Here is a 17,534-nt window from a genome sequence, read left to right on the forward strand (position 1 = left end):
ACGGCGGGCATTATATAGCGCCAATTTATATGGTTATATAGATGGGGTCCGGGGCAAAGCCCGGTAGCTTAATTATGATTTGCTTAAAATTTAACAAGCTTATAGCACAATGTTGCGCTGTATGCAGCCCATCTTTAAATTGTTCCCGCTCTTTATTGTCAATCCTCGGCAGCCCGGTCGTGTTATTATTATTTTATTATTGTCCCTTTTCTTTGTTTTCTAATCTAGCTTTTGACTAATTCCATTCTACCTCAGTTTCTTTCTATTGTTTGCCATTGTCATCTTTTAATTTATTTCCCATCATGCTATTGCATCACATAAGCCTAATTCGGAATGATTTGTTCTTTGTCAAATGTTCTTCTTTCGTGCCTTTTCCCGCTTTTTTTCCTTTTCCACTAAAAGAAAATCGTTTTCTTTTCACTTTTCCTTTTCCCCTTTCCCCCCCCCCCTTTCCCTTTCTTTCTCCCTCCCTTTTTTTCTTTTTCCCGTTTTTTTTATTTTCCCGGTGAAATTCGCCAGGGGGGCACCTTGCCCCCCAGCCCCCCCGCCTGTTACGCCACTGACATGATGCCATTGTGTGGTAATGTCAATTCAAATATGTGGTATTTGTGTGGTATTGTTATACTGCTGTGGTAAATCAAAATTACCACATGGAATTAGCATGTAACCACATTAGCCCATTGTGTAGTAATGTCAATTCAAATATGTGGTATTTGTGTGTTATTGCCCTTCTGTTGAAAATCAGAAATACCACACAAAAAAGTAATCAAACCCATAACTTAGACCCCCTCAGCTCACCCCCTATCAAAATTAAAAATTGATTCGCCGGGGGGGGGGGGGTGGGCGGCGACAGGCTTGCGCATGCGCACTTACCGCCAACATTTGAAAAGAATTCCGTTTGCGTTGCATGCGTTGCAGTTAATTGAGCTCGATCGAGAAGTGTGACGAAGAAGGCCGTTAATAATAATTATTCAACTACTTAAAGAATACGGGATAGATATGGACAACGACTTCGAAGACATTTGCAGTAGGCTAAACAGTAAGTTAGATAACCATTTTCTATGATTTTCTTTTCGTAGTTTGTTAAATGCCCCGGCTTGCAACTAGCTAAAGATTTCGTCAATGAAAATGACATGACACTGGCAATCCCATCCTGTCTAACCGGGCGCTCGCCCGGCCCCGAGCGCCTGCTCGCTGCTGTGATGTGGACCACTGGCTGGTGGTCTCAAGTCTGCACACAGCACACCTAAACGATTTGAGTTTAGATTTAACGTGAATTTCCTGTTATTTTACAGTACCCAAAATCTTTCAATTGATGATGTTCCTTGTATTCTTATGAGTAAGTGTGCAAAAAGTCTCATAAAAAATTAAGAGAAATAATTGATTTTCTTGGGAGAATATCTCGGCCAGTCATGGTCATTTACTTACATTTTGATTGAACAAAATTATTAAGTTAGTGGTAGGATGGGGGTCGGGTGTCCGGACACTTTATATTTTTGAAGCCTTCTTTTTTGTCTTTGGATTACACACAAAATATAAATTCAACAGTTGTAATCATTTTCTTGTTTGTTCTTTATAATATTTCCTAACATTTTGTACTAAAAATTGATGAAACTTCGCTTGTAATTTTTTCCAAATGACTTTCTAAAAAAAGTAAAATTGATCGTCCGGACACACAACCTGTCCAGACCCACAACAACTGGGTATACCATATGGTGAGACTACCACATATCGACCACCTCTTTTGAAACCGACCACCTTGCGCGCGTTAAAATTATTGCGTATTACAAACGATACGCGCGGGAGAGTAGGCGCAGTGTCCATAGAAACGGTAAGAATCAATTTTACGACAAAAAAATGGAACAAAGAGTAAAATTTTAGTAGAATTAATCAAAATTGTATTGACCATACCCAAACCCCGCTGAAAAACCAAGAAATCCGATAGGAAATGGCTTTAGAACAAATATCCGTCGTCAATCGTCGAATCATGTGCCGGAGCTCGCAGTGGAAGTAGTGAGACGATTATTAAGCATGTTGACATCGTAGAATTGATTTGGAAGAATAAAAATATTTCGCCACCGTGACTAGAATCGGCCGTAAACTTGGTGTACGGCGGGTGGTCGGTTTCAAAAGACGGGTGCAAATGAGCAAATGTAAAATCGTCGTATTTGTTGTTCATCGATATATACACGGGTTGAATCGGAGTCGCCGAGCGAAACATGGGAATCTGATCTGCTCAATTTTCTGCACAAATGAGACGAAAACTGGGTAAAATCAATGAATATTTTCGCAGATATGATGCTTAGAAGATTAGGTGGTCGATAAGGGGTACATGTAGTTCCAACCATACTGGTACTAGGATGGGGGTCGGGTGTCCGGATAGTTTATCTTTTTGAAGCCTTCTTTTTATCTTTGGATTACACTAAAAATATGAATTCAATACTTGTTATCATCTTCTATTTTGTTCTTTGTAATATTTCCTCATATTTTGTACTAAAAATTGATGGAACTTTGCTTGTAATTTTTTCCAAATGACTTTCTAAAATTGATCGTCCGGACACACGACCTGTCCGTACACACAACAACTGGGTAATACTAATAGTGGCCGATGTCTGCGCACCTATTCACTTTACACAGACCTATTACACATGATGCGAAGATTTCGATAAGAAAGCACAGTCACAGAGGCTGCATTTTGAGGACGTCACATGAAATGCCCTGGAAAGAGTTCCATATGCAATTCCAATGTACCCCCCACCAACATGACAAAAAATAAGATTGTTGAGACTTAATTCCATTCCAGTTCGTTCACTTCAGATTTTTCTATATTTTTTTTACCCTTGTGTTGGCACCTTAGTTGGGACTTGAGATCACCTCGTTTTATTTGCAGTCAAGACCTGTCCTGCTATGCTAGCGAGAAGTGCTGATGCCGGAAGGGGTATTTTAACGATTATCAGCCAATAGTTCGTCTAGACTTGACTCACAGACCCTTGAGTAAATAAACCGATGTCTATAGACAATTACACACACTAGATACATCCATACATGCTCGAAATTTGACGGAATAAAGCCATATTTTAGTATGTATTTCCACTCCTAGTACTATCCACTCCCCCATCATATATGTTCTATATTGTGCTCGATATATTATTCTGAACCTTCATATTTTTATTTTCAATTTTAGTGGGGGTGCATATGGAACTCTTGCCAATGCCCTAAATTCATTATTTTAATTCCCACCATTTTAAGTCAGATTTTTTTATGAATAGATCTGTTTATGACATTTCAGGAGAAAGAGAGGGAGACCCAAAACTACCTGTCCTGGCATCACATTTGAGGAGGAGATGAAGTCGGTGAATATGACCTAGCCCGGGGGAGTTTCCAGAAGACGGTCCAGAACCACTGGCCGCCAGGAGTGGAGGTCCTTTGTTGTTGCTCTACATGTCAGGAGGCATCGGGCAGTACATGTAGGTAAGACAATGTAAGTACAGTACATGTAGGCTCTTTCAGGTGTAAAGATTATTTTTTGTTTGGAGTCGTTGCGTATCTTCCATTATCAGAATCGCGCAGATTCGGATGAGCGCAATCTTGGGGCACCTTATCTGTCAATGGTCCTAACTGTACTTAGGGGACTCTGTGATGATATTTTTATCATTTTTACATTGTACTAGGGGTATTTTCATTCACGGAGCCTAGACAAGTCTGTTGCCTGTAGAACTTGGTACACAAAGATGGATTTCCCTTAAAAAATCCACCTTTCCCACAATAATTTTTGGGCAAACATTTAATTTTTCCAATTTGCAAGCCTTTGTAATCTAAATATACAAAATTAAGGCTTAAGAAATGTTAATTTTAAGCAGGTAAACCTTTCAAAGGATCACTTGCTTGCAATTCCCAAGCTATATAACACAATGACATGACCTTTAAGTCGAGAGACGTCCACATGCAAGAAAATACAGAGGGAATTGGTGCAAATGCATAGCTGATTGTGCTAGTACTAGATTCTAGGCTGACGTGTATCGGTTTGGACGTTCTAATGACAAGTTTAGAGTGTAATTTGGCGCTAATAGAGTTTCACAACGGTCGATCTGGCGATTCCAGAAAACTAATTTTACCTCAAAATTTGTTAGATTTTTTTGTCAAATATCTATTCAATTTAATGTGTTCTAAAACTGCTAAAGATAAAGTATAAGAATAATAATATATTCATAGGCCTACCGATAGTAAAATAAAATAAAAATAATGTAAGGCCTAAACTTAACCACATTTAGGGCCTATTACTATTGTATATTTAAAGCTTTTATACAGATTGTCTTTAATTTGTGGAAGTTAAAAATCAAGATGATGATTAGATCTAGAATTCTCAAATCTGAAAGTTAGACCATAACTTACAGGTCTGAAAAATCCTACAGAGTTTTCTAAATGCCTCATTTTGCCAGCCATATTTGAAAGGGTTCCTGCCCATTCCGAAAGCTATGCACTTTAAAAGATTCATATTATTATTGGTAAAAAGAAAAAAATGAAGTGACATAAAGTAAGCTGCAGACAGTTGCTGAATACTCTTTGCATTAATATGTTCCTCACACTGACACTGCTGTCACAGTTCCATGTAAAAATTGAACATTGAAATTGCATGTACATTAATGAGTGGCACATGCAAAGAATTACTTGTAAGACCCTTAGGCTTACTTCACCATATATTTTACGTCTTACCTACTGTGCATGTGCCATGGCTGGGACATGTACTTGTAGATTTTGCAATTTCTTGGCATGATTGAGGTTAACATTTTATTTTTTTCTCTCTTTTGCAGCCCTGGTAGAAGCACCATCTTGATACCATCATTCAAACTCTCATCAGCTGTATCATTATAGGTGGACTAAAAGAACAATATTCATTCAGATATAATGGTGTGTACAAATTTATCCTTTTTGGAAGGTATTTTTTTAATAATTATTGTGTTATTTTGATTATTTACATGTGCATGAACATGAGATGCAGTTGAATAATTTTGATTTTGTAACCACTCTGATACAAAGCTTGTCTAATAATTAATGCTCTTACAAGGTTCATGCTGTTGTCAATTCAAACGTAATAGATAGGCATAAGTGAAACATCAACACCTAACATGCATTTATTATCACATCAGAATTGATCTTCGTTATGTGAAATTGGCAACTTGTAATTTCTTATTCAAACTGATGGAATTATCCCATAACCATTTAAAACACATTTAAAAAAAGCATGAATTAAAATCATGTTTGATTAATATAAATATTAAAAAAATTTCTTTAAAATGTCCTTCCCTATACAGAGATGGTTTGGAGGTGCAGCAGATCTTCACGGCATCAAGCCCCCCTCCCCGACTTGACTTTACATGTTAATATTTGAAGTATAAATATGTAACAAACCCCACATTGTTTTTTAATCATTTTTAAAAAAGTTTGGAAATTGATATTGAAACCATGTAGTTTTTAATGAATATTAAATAGTTAATGCAGGAAAGGCTTTATGTTGATCTTCTTCTGTTATTTTTGCAGATGCCTTAAGTTGAAATGGAAGGTGTCCTGAATCTGCACCCATTCATCTGGTTTCGTAACTCCTTTCATAGTGCTATTGGAACCTGCTCCCTACCAGTATAACATCAAACAGATTGGAAGAATAAAGGCCAATTGGAAGTGCCTTTTACATTTCTACTTGCCACAAAGCAGTCCATGGTTTAGCGCAATCTACACTGGACTATTGTAATGCTCTTCGTGCTTGAATTAGGGCGATCTGGACTGACTGCAGATAGTACAGAATGCTGCATCTATTGTGCCATTTGCCATACGCCAACTTCGCTGGCTGCAAGTCAAGGAAAGGATATACATGAACATCAGTGTCCGTCTCCTGATTTTCAAAGTCAATGACAGATTACATGTATTCTAAGGAATCCCTTGTGCGTCATTTTCATTCTAGGCGCACTTGCCTTTTTATTTTTGTGATCATTACGCACCTACAAATTAGCTACTGGTGATGCAACTTTCTCCACTACTGCTCCAAGGCCATGGAATTAGCTCCTTCCTCTCCTCCAGTTGTCAACAACCTCAAGTGGATCAGTCCAAATACAATTTGAGAAGACCTACCATATTCCTGATCTTTGCTCTGTACTTCCAACAATACTGTCACTGCCTGGTAATTTGATTTTTTTTAAATCTCATGGATGGCATCTCAAAGCGCTTTGTATCTCGCAAAATAATGTGTTGTGTAAAAGCGAACACGCATTGAGGTCAAGCATAAGGGTAACCATGGATATTGCCTTTTATTACTTTTTAACAAAAGTGAAAAATTCATCCAAATTAGACAAGGGATAATAAAGTAATGTATGACATTCTAACCTCTGCATTATTTTGGTGAAAGAGCTCTAAGCATATGCAAGTAGCAAGCTGATGATGTCATACTGACGTACATTGTACGTGTACACGTATCCCCAACTTATTTTTTTGTATATAAAATTGTGCATTTAATTTTGTTTACAAAGAATGAAACAAATCGGATTGTAAACTGTATTGATGTGACTTACCTGTATTGATTATTGCTGGAAGTTCTTTTGCTACATGGGTTACACACATGAAGTAAATTATTATTTTATCTGGTAACATGAAAACAATAAAAATGTGGGCATGATATCATAAACTTACATGTATCTACTTGCATGTGTTGATGACCAATATTTTTGTAAATATTTTATTAATTTTATCTGATTTTGATAAAATTTTCACTATTTTGCATGGTAAAAATTACTTTATTTTAGATTATGTTGAGCCCGTATCATATACAAGTACACCTTTAAAGATAAATTACCAGTTGAAGTAACAATCTTAAAATGAGTTCGAACAGAATCCAATAGAATTACCAGCAAAATATAAAAGATATGTGCCAGAATTATAGCTCGGGAAGAAAATGTGTAATTGCTGAGAAATGAGCAAAATAAGCATGTAATTCTATCAAATGTCAGGCATTTTTCAAATCAATCATACAATGTAATACACTGTCCTGTCCCACATATGCTTTTCTGTGTTAGTGATCATCAGAATAATTGATTTTAACTTCATAATTAGTGATTTTACAAAGATACAAGTTTACATTAATGTACCAGCTAGATCTAGAGATTATGTACAATATTTTGACAATTTCTCATGAAATAATTGTTTGCTGCAACTGCTGTCTTTTTAATACCTCTAAATGATAGTGTAATACAACCACAAACTTTTCTTAAGAATTAATGTACATGTATGATTCTTTCACCCAAATTTACATGCATTGATACTGTAGACTACTTGCCAAAAGTTCCTGCCAAAAGCCTTTTTTTAACGATGTACATGCTTTTATAGACGACCTGCCAATATATTCAAGGACCAACCAAAAAGAGATGAATAAAATGTTTGAAGGAAATTGAAATTAACTTTTAAAATGATAGCTGTCAATGCAGTATTATTACAGGGTTCCCACAGTCATGGAAAATCCTGGAAAAAATTGGTCATGGAAAGTCAGGGATATGTGAAAAGTCACGGAATTGCATTTACCTCTTGGCTATGACAGCTTTCTAGTTTTTTATGTCTCGCAACTCTCATACTCTGTGATTGCACTCTACTATTATAATTGGTGTTCATGATCATAACATGTCTGATTTTGTAAACTGTGCCAGAAAGGAATTAAGTCATGGAAAGCAGCAATTTAGTCATGGAGAGGTCATGGAATTCTGTCTTCAAATTTCTGTGAGAACCCTGAATAGGTTTGTGCACTTGACACAGTGTGCACTACAGATGAACTTTGTAATGCCATGATATAAACCAGTACAATATCTTAAAGGAAAATAAAACCCAAAATATAATACCACATGATACCATTGATAAATACAGGACAATGAAAATGAATCCACTCATATACCCCTAATCCGATTTCCCAGTATGGAGTACCACCTTTTCAAAGTTGGCATCTTCTGGTTCGAAGTCTATGGATGGAGATTATTCCGTCAGCGACAAACTACATCTCTAAACGTTTGAGCATTATATATTCTATTTCATTGATAATAAATCAAATGTAGAGATAAAACTCATAAAATATTAATTAAAATTTGTTTAATATTATATGATAGGTTCGAATTACGACTTGATGAGTTTTAATGATAAAAATTACACCCTAATCTACGATTTACAAATTGGCAGCGGAAATTGGGGTGTAAACCTTATCATTAAAACTCATCAAATTGTATTTTGAACCTACCATATATTAAACAAATTTTAACTAATATTTTTATGAGTTTTATCTGTACATTTGATTTGTTATTGATAAAATAGAATATATAATGCCTAAACGTTTAGAGATGTAGTTCGTCGCTGATGTAATAATTTTCTAACTAACCCCGCGAAAATGGCGACCTCCATCCAGAAACTTCAAACCACACTGTAAGAGGCCAACTTTGAAAAGGTGGTACTCTGTAATTGGATTAGGGTATGAGTGGATTCATTTTGATTGTCCTGTATTTATCAATGGGATCATGTGGTATTATGTTTTTGGTGTTATTTTCCTTTAATTCAGATATTACATGCCAGGGTATTGTCCTAGTTTTCATTTTTGGTGCGTAAATTGATCAAATTATTCGTTCCTTTGAACACTATTCTAAACTGAGTGGACTCCAAATACATATTATCATCTCTCGTCTATTTCTACTTGCCCTTCGGCCTTGAAGTAAACTTGGGATAATTATGCATTTTGTTATACGCAATTTTGAGTACAGTGCACTTTGACGCAGCTACTTATATGATATTAACTATTGTAGACACATCCTTATGTTTTGTTCATTTTCTTAAAAACGATTAAGAGTTTAATCATTTTTGTCTTTAAGCATAAAACAAAGAGTAATCAGTCCATTCTGTATGTGTAACCTGCAAAAAAAAACTACAATGGTCGTTAATTTGGTTTGCTGAAAAGCCTGATAGCCTTTGAGGTAACTTTTTTAAGTATTTAGAAGAAATGTATTTTTTTTAAGTATTTATATGCACTGTAATTTCTTTGATAGTTACTGTTATGTTACACTGTTTGTACAGTAAAGCAGCTGTTATACATTTTTTGTCAATAGCAAATGTAAACCAGTATTGTAAATTGATGAATCTATGAGCTAAATACCAGTACTTTCTATATCACTTGTAAAATCATTTGTTATTTGTTCATTGAAGGTGTTGTATTTTCTTAATCTTATAAAAGTCCATAGGGTCATGAACACATTCTACTGCTACCAAATTCATACCCATGATCTGTGATGTATCTAACCAGTTACCACACACATTACAACACACCAGTTGCTACATACATTATCATGCATCAGTTATCACACATACCATCACACTAGTTACCACAAACATTTTGGGTAATGACTCTGATGCATGGTATTATGTGTAGTATGTACAATATGTGTGGTAACGTGTGTGGTAATTGTAATGCATGTGGTAACTGGTGAGTGTTTACTACACACCATTTACCACACGAATTACCTCATATTTTACCACACACCAGTTACCACATGCATTACCACACACCAGTTACGTAACTGGTGTGTGGTAGTGTATGTGGTAACGCGTGTGGTAAATCGTGTGTAGTAATGCATGTGGTAACCGGTGTGTGGTAAAATGTGACGTAATTTGTGTGGTAAGGCGTGTGGTAAAATGTGAGGCAATTCGTGTGGTAAATGATGTGTGGTAACGCGTGTGGTAACTGGTGTGTGGTAAAATGTGAGGTAATTTGTGTGGTAAATGGTGTGTGGTAATGCATGTGGTAACTGGTGTGTGGTAAATGGTGTGGTAACTGTCGTGTGGTAATCTATGTGGTAAATGGTGTGTGGTAATCTATGTGGTAAATGGTGTGTGGTAAGGCATGTGGTAACTGGTGTGTGGTAACCGGTATGTGGTAAAAATTGTTACCATAAATTAATCCCTTGTGTGGTAAATGTTACCGTATATTAATCCATTCATGTGGTATTCCTGTGGTAATGTTGTGTGGTAAATGTTCCAATTTACCACAGGACAATACCACACGACATTACCACACATTACCACACAATACCACAGGACATTAAGACATAGCATTACCACACAACAATATATGTGGTAATTGTGTGGTAAAGTCCTATGGTAATTATATGGTATTACCACAGGACATTTTTGTAAGGGACGTCATGTCTTTTTCATTCCTGCATGTCTTCAAAATTTGTCAAATTTTTATAACATTTAGTTGTTCCCTGCTTTTGAACTGCCTATATAGAAAAACGAGGCTGACAGTATTACATATCAAGTACAATTAACATTCTCAGCAAGTACCGCATCCACCCGGCTCCACCATCACCCCTGTTACTTCAAACTTAATTCAATTCAATTCAATTTGCATTTATTTCATTCTCGATAAAAACAATTATAAAGCAAGGTATGGGAAACAATATATTTACAAGCAAGAGTAAAAATGAAAATGAAATGGGGAACTGCATAAATAAAGCCAAGTGGTATTGTGTAAGCGCAGTTCCCAAAACATTAATAACATTACATGGTATATTGAGACACAATAAGATAAAGAATTAAAAATGATATATAAACAAGAAAAAAATACATTGAAAAAAAACACGACAAAAATATACATATTTAAGATATAGGAACTGCTTCAATCTTTTTTTGAATGACCTAACAGACTTGCTTTCAATTACATTCCTAGGGGTGGAGTTCGAAATTACAGGGAAATTATGTCTTACACATTTCATTACGTTATTAGTTTTAACTGGCCATAGGTGGAATGAATCTTTAAAACGAGTATTGTGATTATGTATCCGGTGATTAAGGGTAAACATTTTATGGATATTAAGAGGTAGTTTATTCTGGAAATAAAAGAAACCAATTAATGCAATAGAAAAATAATACAAATCATAAATATTAAGAGACTTTATTTTTCGAAACAGTGGGGCAGAATGGGCTTGATAATGACATCCCATACAGTCATATGATGCGAAGGGCTTTTTTCTGCAATTTAAATAATTTGTCTAATTTCGTTCGACTGCAATTGCCCCAAACAACAACACAATAATTAAGATGTGACAACATGAAAGAATTGTATAATAGTAATAATGCAGAAGTTGGAAGGGAGTCTTTTAATATGGGATACCAACACAAAATGTGCTATTGTTTCTTTTCCTGATATTGTATTGATCTAATTTGTAGTAATATATTTAGCATAGGCCTATATGTGATGTAGCAACAATAATTAATCCATGGCACCGTGAGGAAAATTGTTCATCCGCCACCCTTTTTGCATGTATACCCAACTTATGCGACCTCATACTTGTTTTTATATAATCATATGTGTATGATTTTTATATAATCATATGTGGTTCCCGGATGCGAAATTATTTTTCCCACCGAGTTCTGGACCAACATATGAATATTCATGACTTGCGTCTTCGGTTTAAGAGTACGCATGCGCGTGGACTTCGCCTCGACCAGTGCCGGTCATAAGCATTCACGTTCATTTGTCTATTAGTATATATCTCTATGGCTCAGTATGAGTTATTAGCATCGTCAAATTCCCGGTACCCTTACATATTACATAGGCCTTACAGGCTTAGATCTATATATATATATATATATATATATATCCAATTCTTAAACACTTATCAAACTAGCTGCCATTAATGGCAAGACATGTGCTAGGCTAGGGCTCGCTTAGGCTAGCGCATTAACTTTACCTCAAATCTGGACCTGTCAAATGCCTAGTACTAATCAGTGTTGTAGTGCCTTGATGCTCGGCCTTGTTACAACCGATAATGTCGCAGCAACGCATAATGTCACACCAACGCATAATGTCGCAGATTGCGACATTATGCCAAAAGCGTCCAACGCATAATGTCGCAGTCAACGCATAATGTCGTAGCTTTTCTACTAACGCATAACGTCGCAAGTCTTAACGCATAATGTCGCAGCGGTATTCGCTTCAGCACTCGAGTTAAATATAAGACATAAATATTTTTTCACTGATTATTTGTGCAAGCTCTGTCATCTGAACGTTTTTTAAGAGCGTGTTTGGTGGGGCAGGTGTGGATGCAGGGGAGGGGGTCAGTATCGAAATCATTGTCAGGAGAAGGGGGTGGACTTTGAAAAATTTTAATGTGTGGACTATAGTGAAACGCAAGTATACGCATACCACCAATCATCTGTGCATATCGCTATACATGCAATTTAACTTATTTTACAAGAGAGTAAAGTCATCTAACTGAAAATTAAATCTAACTTTAATTACATTTCAATGTTGTTTTTGACATTTTAATAAAGAAATTATATTTTGCATTGTTAGTTACTCGGAATGTGCGATCAATATTTAACAAATTTAGCGCGCGATTCTCGCTCGCATATCTTATACTGCCAAAAACTGCTCAGAATGTTCATTGCTTTGGTCTAAATGCATCAAATATCCAAAAAGTTGAGCTCGCGCTTCGCGCTCTCATTATCTATTTAGGCAATGTGAGATAGCCTATCTTGTTTGTAAGAATAAAGCTAATTAAGTGTACTTAAGACTTCAGTCTTTAGTTGGGACTACTCTCTCGATCTATAAACCAACAGCAAGAAATGGCTTGCGGCGGACGATCGGGAAAACATGAATGAAAACATTCTGCGCCTCACCCCCTTTTGGCGAAATCCCGCTGTATATATATATACTGTATTAGAAACACGTATGTATGCGTGCTCTGCCCCTGGACTCCAGCAGGGACCCACTAGTTGGATCCAGCGCCCTAGTCACTAAGCTCGCGCTTCACACTCCATTTTGTGAAACATGCTAAATAAATTTTGTCCCCCCCCCCCTCTTTTCCTTTGCCACGTACCCACCAGTTTTAAGATCATGGTGCCGCCACTGCTCGGGGGCTCTTGTTATTTAAAAGAGAAACGAAAATAGGTTTTCAATGCATGTAAAACATTGTAATGCCCGGTTTTTTTTTAAGAAATACATACGCATATTTTATTCTGTGAGGAGGAGTGTGAAAGACGAATCTTAAGTGATATTTAATGATTTCGTGCACATTTTATTAAATTTTGTGAAACTCTTCAGTAAGAAAGAAAGGTTTTCACTTTTTCCGGGGATGGGCATTAATTCTGCCCCTCACGCTACTTACCAACGCGTTTTTAATTTATCACGTGCTCCCCTCTCCCCCGGAGGAAATTGGTATAGGACCTATCGCTTATAAAATTATTGCCATACGGTACATTCCGAGTTACAATACGAAATATAATTTCTTTCTAAAATGTCATGAACAACGATAAAATATTAATTCTTTAAAAAGTGACCACTTTTCATCATAATGAATTCAATAATGCCCCCCCCCCCCTGTTTTCGCGCCTGTCCCACGAAACACACTTACTAAAATGTTCAAATGACAGAGCTTGAACAAATTACTGAGTGAAAACATATCTTATATCGAATCCTGAATAAAATACCGATGCGACACTATGCGTTAAGACTTGCGACGTTATGCGTTAGTAATTTAAGCTACGACATTATGCGTTGACTGTGACATTATGCCAAAATCATCCAAAGCGTAATGTCACAATCAACGCATAATGTCGCAATTGCGACATTATGCGTCGCTGCGACATTATCGGTTGTAACAGGCCTTGGCCTTGAGGCGCCTTAATGCCTACTTTTTCAAAGCCTTGGCCTTGAACATTCAAGCCTTGGCCTTGAGGATTTTGAGCCTTGGAATTTCAAGGCATTTTCAAGGCCTTTTCTAGGCATTTTGTATTTTGTACTTTCATTTGTTTTAAATAAGTAATTATAAATGTTTCAATTGTTTTTTATATTTAATGACACTAATGGTCAATACTACCAGTCACCAGTAACATTAGCAGCAGCAGTAGTAAGTGTACTAGCAGTGTCATCAATTGTAATTGTCACCATTATCAAGAATTTTCAAACACAGAATACATCAGTTATGAAAAATAGCATTATGTATTGGTAATGTGTTGTAATCATGACTAATGATGATAATGACAGTAAATGATAATGATCATGATCAAGATAATAATGCTTTGATGACAAGAATAAATTTGACATCTGACTGCAATTTTGACAAACAATTTTCATACTTTAAACATAGCTAACTCTAAAGAACGATAGCAAAAAAACATACGTTTAGAATGCCAGGATCAGATGACCGTGAACAGTAAATCTTTTCAAAATGAATGAATCTTTGTTCATTTTTCTTCAAATGTTCATCATATTCATTCCATAATATTTATTTCACATTTTTGCACTTAACAACCACTTGTATCACTTGTTCTCTTTTCTACACATTCTCTCCAATCACTCTAATGACTTTAATGACTATTGGCAATTCAATGTATGTTTGCAAGTCTCTAACAATAAAAGAAACAAACGGGAACAGCATTTCAATTAATACAACCATTTAATAGGAATAACAGATCAAATAAATATATCATACAAATCTATTACAATTATAAGGATTAGTTCATCCTGTTAATACTACAGCAGGATAAATTTATCTTAATTTCAAGGCTACATGAGGATAAATTTATCCTAATTTCAATGCTACGCAAGGATAAATTTATCTTAATTTCAAAGCTACATGAGGATAAATTTATCTTAATTTCAAAGCTACACGAGCATAAATTTATCCTAATTTCAAGGCTACACGAGGATAAATTTATCCTAATTTCAAGGCTACACGTGGATAAATTTATCCTAATTTCAAGGCTACATGAGGATAAATTTATCTTAATTTCAAAGCTACATGAGGATGAATTTATCTTAATTTCAAGGATACACGAGGATAAATTTATCTTAATTTCAAGGCTTCATGAGGATAAATTCATCCTAATTTCAAGAATACACGAGGATAAATTTATCCTAATTTCAAAGCTACATGAGGATAAATTTATCTTCATTTCAAAGCTACACGAGGATAAATTTATCTTAATTTCAAAGCTTCACGAGGATAAATTTATCCTAATTTCAAGGCTACGCGAGGATAAATTTATCTTAATTTCAAAGCTACACGAGGATAAATTTATCTTAATTTCAAGGCTACATGAGGATAAATTTATCCTAATTTCAAGGCTACACGAGGATAAATTTATCCTAATTTCAAGGCTACACGAGGATAAATTTATCTTAATTTCAGTCTACATGAGGATAAATTTATCCTAACTTCAAGGCTACATGAGGATAAATTTATCTTAATTTCAAGGCTACATGAGGATAAATTTATCCTAACTTCAAAGCTACATGAGGATAAATTTATCTTAATTTCAAAGCTACACGAGGATAAATTTATCCTAATTTCAAGGCTACATGAGGATAAATTTATCCTAATTTCAAAGCTACATGAGGATAAATTTATCCTAATTTCAGGGCTACATGAGGATAAATTTATCCTAATTTCAAGGCTACAAGAGGATAAATTTATCCTAATTTCATGGCTACACGAGGATAAATTTATCTTAATTTCAAGGCTACATGAGGATAAATTTATCTTAATTTCAAAGCTGCACGAGGATAAATTTATCCTAATTTCAAGGCTACACGAGGATAAAATTTATCCTAATTTCAAGGCTACATTAGGGTTAATTTATCTTAATTTCAAAGCTACATGAGGATAAATTTATCTTAATTACAAAGCTACACAAGGATAAATTTATCCTAATTTCAAGGCTACAAGAGGATAAATTTATCCTAATTTCAAGGCTACAAGAGGATAAATTTATCCTAATTTCAAGGCTACATGAGGATAAATTTATCCTAATTTCAAAGCTACACAAGGATAAATTTATCTTAATTTCAAGGCTACACGAGGATAAATTTATCTTATTTTCAAAGCTACACGAGGATAAATTTATCCTAATTTCATGGCTACATGAGGATAAATTCATCTTAATTTCAAGGCTACATGAGGATAAATTTATCTTAATTTCAAAGCTGCACGAGGATAAATTTATCCTAATTTCAAGGCTACACGAGGATAAATTTATCCTAATTTCAAGGCTACATGAGGATAAATTTATCTTAATTTCAAAGCTACATGAGGATAAATTTATCTTAATTTCAAAGCTACACAAGGATAAATTTATCCTAATTTCAAGGCTACAAGAGGATAAATTTATCCTAATTTCAAGGCTACATGAGGATAAATTTATCCTTATTTCAAAGCTACATGAGGATAAATTTATCTTAATTTCAAGGCTACACGAGGATAAATTTATCTTAATTTCAAAGCTACACGAGGATAAATTTATCCTAATTTCATGGCTACACAAGGATAAATTTATCTTAATTTCAAGGCTACATGAGGATAAATTTATCTTAATTTCAAAGCTACACGAGGATAAATTTATCTTAATTTCAAAGCTACATGAGGATAAATTTATCTTAATTTCAAGGATACACGAGGATAAATTTATCTTAATTTCAAGGCTTCATGAGGATAAATTCATCCTAATTTCAAGAATACACGAGGATAAATTTATCCTAATTTCAAAGCTACATGAGGATAAATTTATCTTAATTTCAAATCTACACGAGGATACATTTATCCTAATTTCATGGCTACACGAGGATAAATTTATCTTAATTTCAAGGCTTCATGAGGATAAATTTATCCTAATTTCAAGGCTACATGAGGATAAATTTATCCTAATTTCAAGGCTACACGAGGATAAATTTATCCTAATTTCAAAGCTACACGAGGATAAATTTATCCTAATTTCAAGGCTACATGAGGATAAATTTATCTTAATTTCAAAGCTACATGAGGATAAATTTATCTTAATTTCAAAGCTACACAAGGATAAATTTATCCTAATTTCAAGACTACATGAGGATAAATTTATCCTAACTTCAAGGCTACATGAGGATACATTAATCCTAATTTCAAGGCTACATGAGGATAAATTTATCTTAATTTCAAAGCTACATGAGGATAAATTTATCTTAATTTCAAAGCTACACGAGGATAAATTTATCCTAATTTGATGGCTACACGAGGATAAATTTATCTTAATTTCAAGGCTTCATGAGGATAAATTTATCCTAATTTCAAGGCTACATGAGGATAAATTTATCTTAATTTCAAAGCTACACGAGGATAAATTTATCCTAATTTCAAGGCTACACGAGGATAAATTTATCCTAATTTCAAGGCTACATGAGGATAAATTTATCTTAATTTCAAAGCTACACGAGGATAAATTTATCCTAATTTCAAGGCTACACGAGGATAAATTTATCCTAATTTCAAGGCTACATGAGGATAAATTTATCCTAATTTCAAAGCTACACGAGGATAAATTTATCTTAATTTCAAGGCTACACGAGGATAAATTTATCTTAATTTCAAAGTTACACGAGGATAAATTTATCCTAATTTCATGGCTACACGAGGATAAATTTATCTTAATTTCAAAGCTACACGAGGATAAATTTATCTTAATTTCAAGGATGCATGAGGATAAAT

The 17,534-nt window shown here is 34.8% G+C and overlaps 1 long non-coding RNA gene across 1 annotated transcript; it reads left to right on the forward strand.

Annotated features, from left to right (window-relative positions):
- The first annotated feature begins 912 nt into the window (after nt 1-912).
- Nucleotides 913-9,269, forward strand: LOC129276806 (uncharacterized). The gene is made up of 4 exons (XR_008586136.2): nt 913-1,039; nt 3,290-3,481; nt 4,812-4,908; nt 5,539-9,269. It is a non-coding gene; the product is annotated as an uncharacterized LOC129276806 (long non-coding RNA).
- The last annotated feature ends 8,265 nt before the right edge of the window (nt 9,270-17,534 follow it).

This window comes from Lytechinus pictus, chromosome 13 (assembly GCF_037042905.1).
Source record: "Lytechinus pictus isolate F3 Inbred chromosome 13, Lp3.0, whole genome shotgun sequence".
NCBI classification, from domain to species: Eukaryota; Metazoa; Echinodermata; class Echinoidea; order Temnopleuroida; family Toxopneustidae; genus Lytechinus; species Lytechinus pictus.